General features: G+C 46.6%; 1 pseudogene; it reads right to left on the minus strand.

Annotated features, from left to right (window-relative positions):
- Window positions 1-1,756: 1,756 nt before the first annotated feature.
- On the minus strand, window positions 1,757-1,874 carry LOC124719203 (annotated as a pseudogene).
- Window positions 1,875-14,501: the final 12,627 nt, after the last annotated feature.

Here is a 14,501-nt window from a genome sequence, read left to right on the forward strand (position 1 = left end):
CTAATGCTGCTGAGTCGGGAGGTCGGTAAAAGGAGCCAATTATTAACCTAGTTCGGTTGTTTAGTGTAACCTCCACCCATAATAATTCACAGGAACTATCCACTTCTACTTCACTACAGGATAAACTACTACTAACAGCGACGAACACTCCACCACCGGTTGCATGCAATCTATCCTTTCTAAACACCGTCTGTACCTTTGTAAAAATTTCGGCAGAATTTATCTCTGGCTTAAGCCAGCTTTCTGTACCTATAACGATTTCAGCTTCGGTGCTTTCTATCAGCGCTTGAAGTTCCGGTACTTTACCAACGCAGCTTCGACAGTTGACAATTACAATACCGATTGCTGCTTGGTCCCCGCATGTCCTGACTTTGCCCCGCACCCGTTGAGGCTGTTGCCCTTTCTGTACTTGCCCAAGGCCATCTAACCTAAAAAACCGCCCAGCCCACGCCACACAGCCCCTGCTACCCGTGTAGCCGCATGTTGCGTGTAGTGGACTCCTGACCTATCCAGCGGAACCCGAAACCCCACCACCCTATGGCGCAAGTCGAGGAATCTGCAGCCCACACGGTCGCAGAACCGTCTCAGCCTCTGATTCAGAGCCTCCACTCGGCTCTGTACCAAAAAGTCCGCAGTCAGTCCTGTCGACGATGCTGCAGATGGTGAGCTCTGCTTTCATCCCGCTAGCGAGACTGGCAGTCTTCACCAAATCAGATAGCCGCCGGAAGCCAGAGAGGATTTCCTCCGATCCATAGCGACACACATCATTGGTGCCGACATGAGCGACCACCTGCAGATGGGTGCACCCTGTACCCTTCATGGCATCCGGAAGGACCCTTTCCACATCTGGAATGACTCCCCCCGGTATGCACACGGAGTGAACATTGGTTTTCTTCCCCTCTCTTGCTGCCATTTCCCTAAGGGGCCCCATTACGCGCCATTACCTGTCCTGCCCGCTGTTTTAGCAGGGCGCTTCAACTTGTTTCCTTCTCTCACGTTGTGTAGGTGTCACACCACGACCTTCACGAGGCTGGTACAAAACTGCGGAGGTGGTTGACGTCTATTGGGATATCTTGCCACACAGACCGTACAAGAACGAACTGCTTTGTTCCTGTACCTTCAGTACACAATGAGCGTGTTGACTTTTTCTACATTGGCAAATACCACACGACCTACTGCTTAGACCGTCACACACTGACTGGCTGGCAGACCGCAGCGCACTCAGGGAACTCACCAGCACACTGTAAGCGTACATAACAACATCGTACTTAGCCAATACGTAGGCTGAATGACAGAAACAGGTGCATTTGTGGAAACTTTTCAAAATACGATATCACGGAAACGACTCGCACTAGAATCTTGCAACAAACACCTCTGACATTGTAATTTACGCTTCTTTTAGTCTGTTTATGTTAATAGACATTCTTCCATTTAGGAAAGTGTTTGCACAAAGAAGTACACTTTTTAAGTATTATTACAAACTGTTTATTGGCTAACAATACGAGAGCCTGACTACAAATCCATTCTCTGAAAACTACCCATCAATAGCACTTCGTCACTCCGTCTTCAGACCACGAGTGGCCTACCGGGACCATCCGACCGCCGTGTCATCCTCAGTGGAGGATGCGGATAGGAGGGGCGCGGGGTCAGCACACCGCTCTCCCGGTCCTTAAGATGGTATTCTTGACCGAAGCCGCTATTATTCGGTCGAGTAGCTCCTCAATTGGCATCACGGGGCTGAGTGCACCCCGAAAAATGGCAACAGCGCACGGCGTCCTGGATGGTCACCCATTCAAGTGCCGACCACGCCCGACAGCGCTTAACTTCGGTGATCTCACGGGAACTGATGTATCCACTGCGGCAAGGCCGTTGCCCGCCCATCGATAGCGCTTTACATTTTCGCAATGTCTGAGGTGCAAGTTTTAGGTGATTCACCCTTCATATGTCGAGAACTATTGTTTATTCGAATAGGAAATACATACAAATCTAACAGTCAACGAGCAAGTTCTCGGCCATTGCGGCACAGCTTCCTCGTCTTCAGTTTCAACAAATGTCCTAAAATCGCTCTTAAAACAAAAGGAAGAAAACTGGCAGCCGTGGGTGAAGAAATACGAAATTCCGTGAAATAAGGACCACCTTAATGTAACAGGGGGTGAGAACAGTTGTAAAAAGATCCTAATCGACAGTTAACGGAAACAAGCGCTACCGATCGTCAGTGGTGGGATTTATGCTGTCAGTCAATGAAGGCACGTCTCAACCAGTTACTGAGCGAACGCTGCAAGACGAACTGCAGGCGGTAAATATCTGGAACCAAGTAACTCGAAAACCGAGCGAGGTGGCGCAGTGGTTAGCACACTGGACTCGCATTCGGGAGGACGACGGTTCAATCCCGTCTCCGGCCATCCTGATTTAGGTTTTCCGTGATTTCCCTAAATCGTTTCAGGCAAATGCCAGGATGGTTCCTTTGAAAGGGCACGGCCGATTTCCTTCCCAATCCTTCCCTAACTGAGCTTGCGCTCCGTCTCTAATGACCTCATTGTCGACGAGACGTTAAACACTAACCACCACCACCAAGTAACTCGAAAAGGCCAACGCCCAGGGCGGCACATATCTGCACGTCTTCGACGGGCCGAACAAGGCAGGAGCCGTGCAGCGGCTGACTGGGAGGGCTGTCACCGTTTCGACTCTTTCCAAACGATGGCACAGGTCGGGCACCTCGATTCCTCAATGAAGCTTTTAACTGGCAGTGTGTGGACGGCGCAGTTAAGGTTGCAGGCGGTTCATCAATGTTTTGCGGGTGTTTTCCATACCGCGACCTAGGTGCATTCGGTCAGGTCACAGTGAACGCAAACCGAGATGTGTATTTCAACGTTATCGGTAATAGTCGTGTCCCGTCGTTTTCCATTTTCATAACGCGTACGCTGTGGACGCTCCAGTTTCGAAGATGTCAAGGGCTGTGATGATATAGGGCTGGCCACACACACACACACACACACACACACACACACACACACACACACACACAATACGTCCCACTGCACCTCAAATGGCCAGCTCAATCACCTGGGCTTTATGCCAAACAAACTGTCTGGGATGAAGGCTTTCACGGCAGGTGTATTTATCGTTTAACACTTCCGGGCTGAGATCATCCAATTTTTCTGAAATTGTTATCGTTTGTTTCTCCGTAAAGGTATATCATACCTACCGATGTCATTCCGATTCAGATAATTCCTTCATGATGCGTCTCTCCCTTCCCCTCCCCCCCTCCCCCATGTCTCTCTTCTCTCTCTATCTGTCTCTCTTCGTACTCCCTCCTCCCGCCCAATCTCTCTGTTTCTCTCTCTCTCTCTCTCTCTCTCTCTTGCTGTTGTCTTGAATTCTTGAATTGTAATTGTGACTCATTAGCATGTTTCTGCAGAGCCTCAACTGCTATGTATGTCACGTGTGCTGAACACAGAGACACAGAGGACACCAGACACCAGACGAAAAATTAAAAATTAATCACCTCTTAGTGAACGTGACGCGGGTACAGTGTGGCAGCACCTCTAGCCCAATAACGGCCAGAAATTGGTGGGGAAGCAAGTCTACAAGTTTGTTCATTGAAGCCTCTCATTAACGATATAACACAGAGCTACGGAACTGCGGGGGCCTTGGCTTGCTACGTTCAACCCGCTGTCCAAACAGGCCCAGACATTACTTAATACTTCTGGGCTGATATGCCGTGGTCCATACATAAGACTCTCCCCTGACGTTTCACCTTCGACTGCGGAAGGCATCCTCCGAGGACAATCGACGAACTGCAACGGGAGCACGATTGATGGCCGTATATATAAGCCATCCAGAGAGCGCCGCTGTCAATCACGTGACGTCGGCTGTGCTATGATTTCTCATATTGCTAACTTTCTCAATTGAAATTAATCGATTGTCACGCTGTTGCAGTGTAGGCAAGATCCGCAAAATATAAACGACATCCTCTAGCTACACCAGGTGTTTATAAAATTCCGTGTAGTTGTGGAAAGGTCTATATAGGCACAAAAGAAAAAGAAGCGTGAACACCCGTCTGGATAAAAGGAACTGCCGAGTCGGACATATTGATACATCGGCTGTAACGGAACATGTGTTTCAGGAAGCTGATCATGAAATAAAGTTTAGTGAGATGACCGTCACAGCAAAGACGTCGCATCATTATGCGCGAATGTACAGAGGGGCCAATGAGATTGCCAGACACTGCAACAATTTTAATAGAAAAGATGAAGGCATTGAACTGGATAAGATAGGGACGTCAACATTGCGGCAACAGCGTGGCAATCGGTTAATTTCAATTGAGAAAGTTGGCAATGTCACAGATCATAGCACAGCCGACGTCACGTGATTGACAGCGGCACCCTCTGGATGGCTTATATATACGGCCCTCAATCGTGCTCTCATTGCAGTTCGTCGATTGTCCTCGGAGGATGCCTTCCGCAGTCGAAGGTGAAACGTCAGGGGAGAGTCTTATGTATGGACCACGGCATATCAGCCCAGAAGTATTAAGTGAGGTCTGGGCCTGTTTGGACAGCGGGTTGAAGGTAGCAAGCCAAGGCCCCCGCAGTTCCGTAGCTCTGTGTTATATCGTTAATGAGAGGCTTCCATGAACAAACTTGTAGACTTGCTTCCCCACCAATTTCTGGCCGTTATTGGGCTAGAAGTGCTGCCACACTGTACCCGAGTCACGTTCACTAAGCGGTGATTAATTTTTCGTCTGGTGTCCTCTGTGTTCAGCACACGTGACACACATAGCAGTTGGCCGGCCGGCGTGGCCGAGCGGTTGTAGGCGCTACAGTCTGGAACCGCGGGACCGCTACGGTCGCAGGTTCGAATCCTGTCTCTGGCATGGATGTGGGAGATGTCCTTAGGTTAGTTAGGTTTAAGTAAAATTCCAGGGGACCGATGACCGATGACCTCAGTCCCATAGTGCTCAGAGCGATACATAGTAGTTGAGGCTCGGCAGAAGGCAGAAACATGCTAATGAGTTACAATTCAAGACAACAGCGAGAAGAGAGAGAGAGAGAGAGAGAGAGAGAGAGAGAGAGAGAGAGAGAGAGAGTGGGTGAGGGGAGAGAGTACGAAGACAGACAGACAGACAGGGTGAGGTAGGGGGACAGAAAGGGAGAGACACACCATGAAGGAATTATCTGAATCGGACTGACGTCGGTAGGTATTATATACCTTTACGGAGAAAGAAACGATAACAATTTCAGAAAATTGGATGATTTATTCAAGAGAAACGGCTTCATTTCACAAATCCAGTGAGCCAATAGCATGTTGTCCGCCTCTGGCCCTGACGCAAGCAGTTACCCAGCATCGCCGTGATTCTTAGACCTGTTGGATGTTCTCCTGAGGGACGTCGTGTCAAATTCTGGTCAATTGGCGCGTCAGATCGTAAAAATCCCCAGATGGATGGAGGATCCTGTCCACTATGTTCCAAAAGTTCTTAACTTGGGGGAGATCCGGCGACCTTGCGGGCCAAGGCAGAGTTTATGAAGCAGTAGAAGCTCTCGCCGCGTGCGGACGTGCGTTATCTTGCTGAAATATAAGCCCAAAACGGCTTGATACAAAGAGCAACAAAATCAAGCATGAAATATGGTGGACATGTCGCTGTGCTGTAAATACTGCCGCGGATGACAACCAAAGGAGTCCTCTATGAACAGAAATGCCATCCCAGACCATCATTCCTAGTTGTCGGGCCGTACGCCGGCCGACACTCAGGTTGGTATCCCACCGCTGTGCAGGGCGTTCGGCGTGTAATCTGAATGGTGTAGAATTCAGAATGAGATTTTCACTCTGCAACGGAGTGTGCGCTGATATGAAACTTCCTGGCAGATTAAAACTGTGTGCCGGACCGAGACTCGAACTCGGGACCTTTGCCTATCCCGGTACTTCTGCCAGTACCTGGTCTCCTACCTTTCAAACTTTACAGAAGCTCTCCTGCGAACCTTGCAGAACTATGTCTCTGTCGGGCACACTGTTTTAATCTGCCAGGAAGTTTCATATCGGCGCACACTCCGCTGCACAGTGGAAATCTCATTCTGGAAACATCCCCTAGGCTGTGGCTAAGCCGTGTCTCCGCGATTTCCTTTCTTTCGGGAGTGCTAGTTCTGCAAGGCTCGGGGAAGAGCTTCTGTGAAGTTTGGAGGGTAGGAGACGAGGTACTGGCAGAATTGAATCTGTGAGGAAGGGTTAACTGTCTTCAGCGGTGAGTCCCGCTTCCAGCTGAACCTGGTCAGCACGGAATTGATTATTTTATTGGTTTCAAGCCCACAGATAAACACAAGAACCGTACTTCACTTACGTGTTTGCTTGCATTTGGCATTACAGGGGAGACACTTGTGGAACATCATCTCCAGACGGCAGGACGGTAGTCTGCGGCTCTGTTGTCTTTACAATATCTGATTAAGTCCCGTACATGTTGTGTCATTGTAGTTCTCTAATAAGCTTCTTCAGCTGCCACAGGAAGAAACAGAGTTCTATTGAAAAAAGAAACAGAAATCGGTGTGCTAATTCAGCGACTACAAACAAAAGTTACTTGCGAAAGTCAGGAAATTCTCCATATTGTCCGCTATAACTTGTCGAAAACCGCACCTCGACATACTTATTCATTGTCTGTATATATATGGGGTGGACGTTTGCTGGATGCTGCTAGTTAGTTGGCGCAGAGCACTTCTGGACGCAATCCCGGGACCCTGTGGACGGGCGTTCCCCACCGTGCCATATTGCAGCTCGCGGCCCTGGCAGTTGCGAAGCGAGCGTGCGTGGCGGGTTTCCCAGGCGCGCTCTTCGCCGTGTTTACCTGACTCTTAATTAAAACTGCTCGTCACCTCTCCCCCCCCCACCCCCCCTATCCTTCTACACATGGCCGTACACAGAGTACCTATCTGACGGGTTTCTCGCACCAGCAGGGTCACCTAGCGGGAAATGTGTCCGGCGTTATATATATACAGGGTGGTCCATTGATAGTGACCGGGCCAAATATCTCACGAGATAAGCATCAAACAAAAAAACTACAAAGAACGAAACTCGTCTAGCTTGAAGGGGGAAACTAGATGGCGCTCTGGTTAGCCCGCTAGATGGCGCTGCCATAGGTCAAACGGATATTAACTGCGTTCTTTTTAATAGGAACCCCTATGTTTTGTTAAATATTCGTGTAGTACGTAAAGAAATATGAACGTTTTAGTTGGACCACTTTTTTCGCTTTGTGATAGATGGCGCTGTAATAGTCACAAACGTATAAGTACGTGGTATCACGTAACATTCCTCCAGTGCGGACGGTATTTGCTTCGAATACATTACCCGTGTTAAAATGGACCGTTCACCAATTCCGGAAAAGGTCGATATCGTGTTCATGTATGGCTATTGTGGTCAAAATGCCCAACGGGCGTGTGCTATGTGTGCTGCTCGGTATCCTGGACGACATCATCCAAGTGTCCGGTGCCCGTTCGCCGTATAGTTATGTTATTTAAGGAAACAGGAAGTGTTCAGCCACATGTGAAACGTCAACCACGACCTGCAACAAATGATGATGCCCAAGTAGGTATTCTAGCTGCTGTTGCGGCTAATCCGCACATCAGTAGCAGACAAATTGTGCGAGAATCGGGAATCTCAAAAAAGTCTGTGTTGAGAACGCTACATCAACATCAATTGCACCCGTACCATATTTCTATGCACCAGGAATTGCATGGCGACGACTTTGAACGTCGTGTACACTTCTGCCACTGGCCACAAGAGAAATTACGGGACGATGACAGATTTTTTTGCACGCGTTCTATTTAGCGACGAAGCGTCATTCACCAACAGCGGTAAAGTAAACAGGCATAATATGCACTATTGGGCAACAGAAAATCCACGATGCCTGCGACAGGTGCAACATCAGCGACCTCGGCGGGTCAATGTATGGTGCGGCATTATGGGAGGAAGGATAATTGGCCCCCATTTTATCGATGGCAATCTAAATGCTGCAATGTATGCTCATTTCCTACGTAATATTCTACCGATGTTACTACAAGATGTTTCACTGGATGACAGAATGGCGATGTACTTCCAACATGATGGATGCCCGGCACGTATATCTCTCGTGCGGTTGAAGCGGTATTGAATAGCATATTTCATGACAGGTGGATTGGTCGTCGAAGCACCATACCATGGCCCGCACGTTCACCGGATCTAACGTCCCCGGATTTCTTTCTGTGGGGAAAGTTGAAGGATATTTGCTATCGTGATCCACCGACAACGCCTGACAACATGCGTCAGCGCATTGTCAATGCATGTGCGAACATTACGGAAGGCGAACTACTCGCTGTTGAGAGGAATGTCGTTACACGTATTGCCAAATGCATTGAGATTGACGGACATCATTTTGAGCATTTATTACATTAACGTAGTATTTACAGGTAATCACGCTGTAACAGCATGCGTTCTCAGAAATGATAAGTTCACAAAGGTACATGTATCACATTGGAACAACCGAAAGAAAATGTTCAAACGTATCTACGTTCTGTATTTTAATTTAAAAAACCTACCTGTTACCAAGTGTAGTCTAAAATTGTGAGCCATATGTTTGTGACTATTACAGCGCCGTCTACCACAAAGCGAAAAAAGTGGTCCAACTAAAACATTCATGTTTCTTTAGGTACTACACGAATACGTAATAAAAATGAGGGTACCTATTTAAAATAACGCAGTTGATATCCGTTTGACCTATGCCAGCGCCATCTAGCGGGCCAACCATAGCGCCATCCGGTTTCCCCCTTCAAGCTAGACGAGTTTCGTTCTTTGTAGTTTTTTTGTTTGACGCTTATTTCGTGAGATATTTGTCCCGGTCACGATCAATGGACCACCCTGTATACACGAGGTGTCATCAAAAAGTAACTGGAATTTTTGTTTTTCTTGAGAGTATTTATTTACTCATCAAAATCAACTTTGTGCCCTCGAAAGTAGTCCCCGTCAGATAATACACTCGTGCCAACGCTCTTTCCAATCTGGGAAGCACTCCTAGAACTCACTTTTCCTTATGATGTTCAGCTTCTTCAGCGATTCAGTTTCTATATGATCAATGGTGGCGAAACGACGTGCTATCATTGTTCTGTTCAGCCCCTCCCTCCGGAACAGAAAGAAATCGCAAGGGATCATGTCCGGGGAATACGGTGGCTGAGACAACATACCGGTTTTGCGTTTTGCCAAAAAATCACGAATGAGCATTGAGGTGTGAGTGAGAGTGTTGTCGTGAAATTTCCGCGAGAGGTTTTGGCACACTTCTAGTAGTCTTCTTCGGATTGCTTCAAGCAAACTGCGCCTAACTTCCAGGCAGTATTCCGTATTGACCATAAAGCCCGATCTCGGAGCACACTGTCCCACTGTAATAGAAGGAAACTGTGAGAAGAACCTCCACGTGTAGCCGAGCTCTCTGTTGGTCCATCGTGGCCAGGGGATATCGGGTGGTTAAGTAACTGTCAATGTCAATAAAATTCACCAACAGCCATCTGCTTTAAGATATTATTTTATTTTATTCTAAAGGCAACCAGTTTCGGCATTTCATTATGCCAGCTTTGGGCCCCATGCGCTTCTATCGAAATAAATTAACTTTACCGTGTAGTGCCATAAATCACTGTATATCGTGAATTCAATCGTTGCACAATTGCTTCATTCGAAGACGTGCACGTGCCTAAAGATGGCATAATAAAATGCCGAAACTGGTTTTCTTCAGAATAAAAAAAAAAAAAAACTTTAAGTACACCGCTGTTGGTGAATTTTATTGACGCTGAAAATGAACTCGAACTCGAACTTTTTTCACTCTCGGCTCTTCAGGAAGTTTCCATTGGGGGAATTGCGATTGGCCCCTGGTTTCGACGTCATACCCGTTTACCCACGTTTCGTCACCTGTTACAACCTTCTAAAGAAGTTCTAGGTGGTTGTCGACTTCTTTCAGCAGTTCCTGTGCGATGTCCTTTTTGGTTGAAATTCAACAATTTTGGAACAAACTTCGCTGGTACCCGTTTCGTGCGCAAAACATACGAAAAAATTGCTTCGAATGAGCCAAAGGATCTAGTGACGCCGGCTGGAGTGGCCGAGCGTTTCTAGGCGCTTCAGTCTGGAACCGTGCGACCGCTACGCTCGCAGGTTCCAATCCTGCCTCGGACCTGGATGTGTGTGATGTCCTTAGCTTAGTTAGGTTTAAGTATTTCTGATGACCTCAGAAGTTAAGTCCCATAGTGCTCAGAGCCATTTTTGATCTAGCGACACCATCAGCGATGATTATTCGGCGATTTTCCAGAACCATTTTCTGTACTTCTTCCACATGTCAGTAACTGATGTGTTGTCTTCAACGTCTTCTCGACAGCTCTTTGTAACATTTATACCACTCGTAAACTCTTCTCTTACTCATAGTTGTTTCGCCAAAAGTCACAGTCAACATTTCGAATGCGGTGCTGCACTTTATTCCATTTTTAAAGGAAAATTTAGTGCAAAATCTTTGATGCATTTTTTTTCGAAACTAAAAATTCGCCGAGCACGCTTTACAGCTGAAAACGCAAACCTACACTAGGAAACTGTGAACATGTGTACCAACAAGATAAAAGAAGTGGAAAAGCGAATGCATAAAGTAGGCAAAATTAAGAAGTCCCTCTTACTTTTTGATCACAACTCGGATATACGCACTGTAATTGGAGATGAATTCCACCGTATGCAGGACACTGTCTGATTAGTTTCATTTTATTCAAATACGGTGCAGCAGTTTCTGCGCTATCTGAGCTGTGTCTTTACTTATCTTCTTTCCGACAATTATTACTAATGTCAACATATTATGGTGGATATATGGCTTTTTGCCTTATAGTTATTTACATACGCAAAGGACAGATTATTAGGCGTCAGATTTTACGTTAGTTGTTGCACGAATCGCGAGGGAGAAACATATCTAAATCAACTGCTCGAGACATTCTTTAAAAAGAGAAAACCGAAGACGAGAAAAGCATGTGCAGAGCTTGTCCCGCACACGTTCACATTCTAATAAAAACAGTGAGGTGTGGACGTCTGCCGTGACTTGATTGAAATAAAAAATACGGAGAATTACTTTCCGAAAAAAGTCGTCAATTTGGTTGAACGTTGACGATGTCAACAGAAATGTGCCACAGAAAGACGAAGAGCAAAAATTCCCACTGAAGGCGAAACTTTTGACGACATACCCGAGGTTCGAGCCAATGTGACGCGTGGTTTGAAAAGCATCCCAAGGAAGGATTTTCAATCTGTTCCAAATCTTTGGACGAAACTGCTGTGCGTTGTGCTCAAGCGGGAGAAGACTATGCAGAATAGTTGAAGCACTAAAAGCACCATCTTAACTTTTCTCTGTTTTTATTAACCCAGTGTCGAAACTTTTTTGCATTCACGGGTTACGTAAACTAACGTAATATTTGACGCCTAATAATTGCTCCTTTGTACATGTAAATAAAGTGAAGCCGGAAACGCCGCACATTGTGTTAACTTAAAATAGTTGCTTGCAAAAAAAATAAAATAAAATAAAATAAAATAAAATAATAATAATACAATAAAATAAAAAATAAAAGTCCCACCGAAGATAGTAAAGAAAGTGCCGAAGCATGATTGGTTAGAACAAAACTAGCCTACCGCGTCTCGCATAAGGGGGTGGAATGTCTCTCCAACTTCTTCTTAACAAGCCCGGTAAATAAGAAGGACTACAACATGTAAGTTTATTTTTCGGTACACGATCGCAATTTCGGCAGTTCGTCCGCTGACGAGTTGTCTGTTTTTAGCTCGCTCTGCAGTCGTTGACGTGCCTGGGAATTACTACGTCACGGTGCCGCTGAGTGTTGAGCGAGTTGAGCAGGTGCCACGCGAGCCGAGAAGCAGCGTTTCGTTGACGAACTGCTATCGCGTACCAAAGTATACAACATAACACTCAACGGCGGAAAGGTAACGTAATTTGAAAAGAAAGAGCGTTTCGAAAATTTTATTTCGTCGGACACCTCCTACGGCCGCGGTGGTCTCGCGGTTAAGGCGCTCAGTCCGGAACCGCGCGACTGCTACGGTCGTAGGTTCGAACCCTGCCTCGGGCGTGGATGTGTGTGATGTCCTTAGCTTAGTTAGGTTTAAGTAGTTCTACGCTCTAGGGGACTGATGACCTCAGAAGTTAAGTCCCATAGTGCTTAGAGCCATTTGACACCTCCTACACTACTGGCCACTAAAATTGCTACGCCACGAAGATGACGTGCTACAGACGCGAAATTTAACCGGCAGGAATAAGATGCTGTGGTATGCAAATGATTAGCTTTTCAGAGCATTCACACAAGGTTGGCGCCGGTGGCGACACCTACAACGTGCTGACATGAAAAAAGTTTCCAACGGATTTCTCATACACAAACAGCACCTGACCGGCGTTGCCTGATGAAACGTTGTTGTGATGCCTCGTGTAAGGAGGAGAAATGCGTACCATCACGTTTCCGACTTTGATAAAGAACGGATTGTAGCCTATCGCGATTGCGGTTTATCGTATCGCGACATTGCTGCTCGCGTTGGTCGAGATCCAATGACTGCTGGCAGAATATGGAATCGGTGGGTTCAGGAGCGAAATACGGAACGCCGTGCTGGATCCCAACGGCCTCGTATCACTAGCAGTCGAGATGACAGGCATCTTATCCGCATGGCTGTAACGGATCGTGCAGCCACGTCTCGATCCCTGAGTCAACATATGGGGACGTTTGCAAGACAACCACCATCTGCACGAACAGTTCGACGATGTTTGCAGCAGCATGGACTATCAGCTCGGAGACCATGGCTGCGGTTACCCTTGACGCTGCATCACAGACAGGAGCGCCTGCGATGGTGTACTCAACGACGAACCTGGGTGCACGAAAGGCAAAACGTCATTTTTTCGGATGAATCCAGGTTCTGTTTACAGCATCATGATGGTCGCATCCGTGTTTGGCGACATCGCGGTGGACGCACATTGGAAGCGTGTATTCGTCATCGCCATACTGGCGTATCACATTTCAGATGTGTTACGACCCTTGGCTCTACCCATCATTCGATCCTTGCGAAACCTTACATTTCAGTAGGATAATGCACGTTGCAGGTCCTTTACAGGACTTTTTGGATACAGAAAATGTTCGACTGCTGCCCTGGCCAACTCATTCTCCAGATCTCTCACCAATTGAAAACGTGTGGTCAGTGGTGGCCGAGTAACTGGCTCGTCGCAATACGCCAGTCACTACTCTTGAAGAACTGTGGTATCGTGTTGAAGCTGCATGGGCAGCTGTACCTCTACACGTCATCCAAGCTCTGTTTGACTCAATGCCCAGGCGTATGCAGGCCGTTACTACGGCCAGAGGTGGTTGTTCTGGGTACTGATTTCTCAGGATCTATGTACCCAAATTGGTGAAAATGTAATCACATGTCAGTTCTAGTGTAATATATTTGTCCAATGAATACTCACAGTCTTGTTGCAATCCTTGTTCACTCAAGTACGAGCAGACCTTAGCGGCTCGCCATCTTATTTACAACTGTTCATGACGTCGCTTTTCCGGCTTAGATTTTTTAAAAATGTGACTTGTAAGTACTGCATCTCTTTTCAGTCAGTACAAACTTTAATTTTATTAATGTATTATCTACATAATATGTTTTACAACAGTTAGTTTAATTCTGAAAGCGAAACCTGGTCAATTTTGACTTCATATTTGTGACCGAGGGCTTATTTGTTCTATTATAATTCTGACACGGTCACTGAACCTTAGCAGCTATGTTCAAAGTTTTACAATTGCCTTTTTTAAGAGCACAACATCTCAGGAGCACCTCTCCTCGTCTCGTGAACATATCGGCAGTGCCCTAGATGGCTGGAAAACCGTGGCATCTGGTGGTACGGTCTGAGTGGCACAGAGACCAAGAAGCCATGGAACGCAGTTGTCGACAAGGAATGAGAAAGCTGGTAGTGGTTCCATAATGCTGTGGGCTGTCTTTACATGGAATGGACTGGGTGTCTCGTCCCAAGCATCGACGAAATTTTTATGGATGACAATGCGTCAAGTGACTGGGTCAGTAGTTGTTCGCCGTTGGTTTGAAGAACATTCTCGCCAGTTCAAGAGAAAGATTTGATCATGCAGACAGGTTGACATGAATCCCATCGAACATTTATGGGACATAATCGAGATGTCAGTTCGTGTACAAAATCCTGCACTGGCAACACATTCGCAATTATGGAAGGTTACAGAGGCAGAATGGCTCAACGTTTCTGTAGCGGACTTCCAACGATTTCTTGAGTCAATGTCACTGGGGAAAAAGAGGTCCGACACGATTATTGGAGGTATTTCACGATTTTTTTCACCTTTATGCTGCAGTGAATGGACGAAACATCAGTATAGCAGGATCAACAAACATAAACAGGTGTGACAGATGGAGCACGTACTGTGTGAGATCGACCTACGGATTAAAATTCAGTGACTCACTGGTGTTTTCTGTGGAGA

The sequence above is a fragment of the Schistocerca piceifrons genome, chromosome 10 (assembly GCF_021461385.2).
Source record: "Schistocerca piceifrons isolate TAMUIC-IGC-003096 chromosome 10, iqSchPice1.1, whole genome shotgun sequence".
NCBI lineage: Eukaryota > Metazoa > Arthropoda > Insecta > Orthoptera > Acrididae > Schistocerca > Schistocerca piceifrons.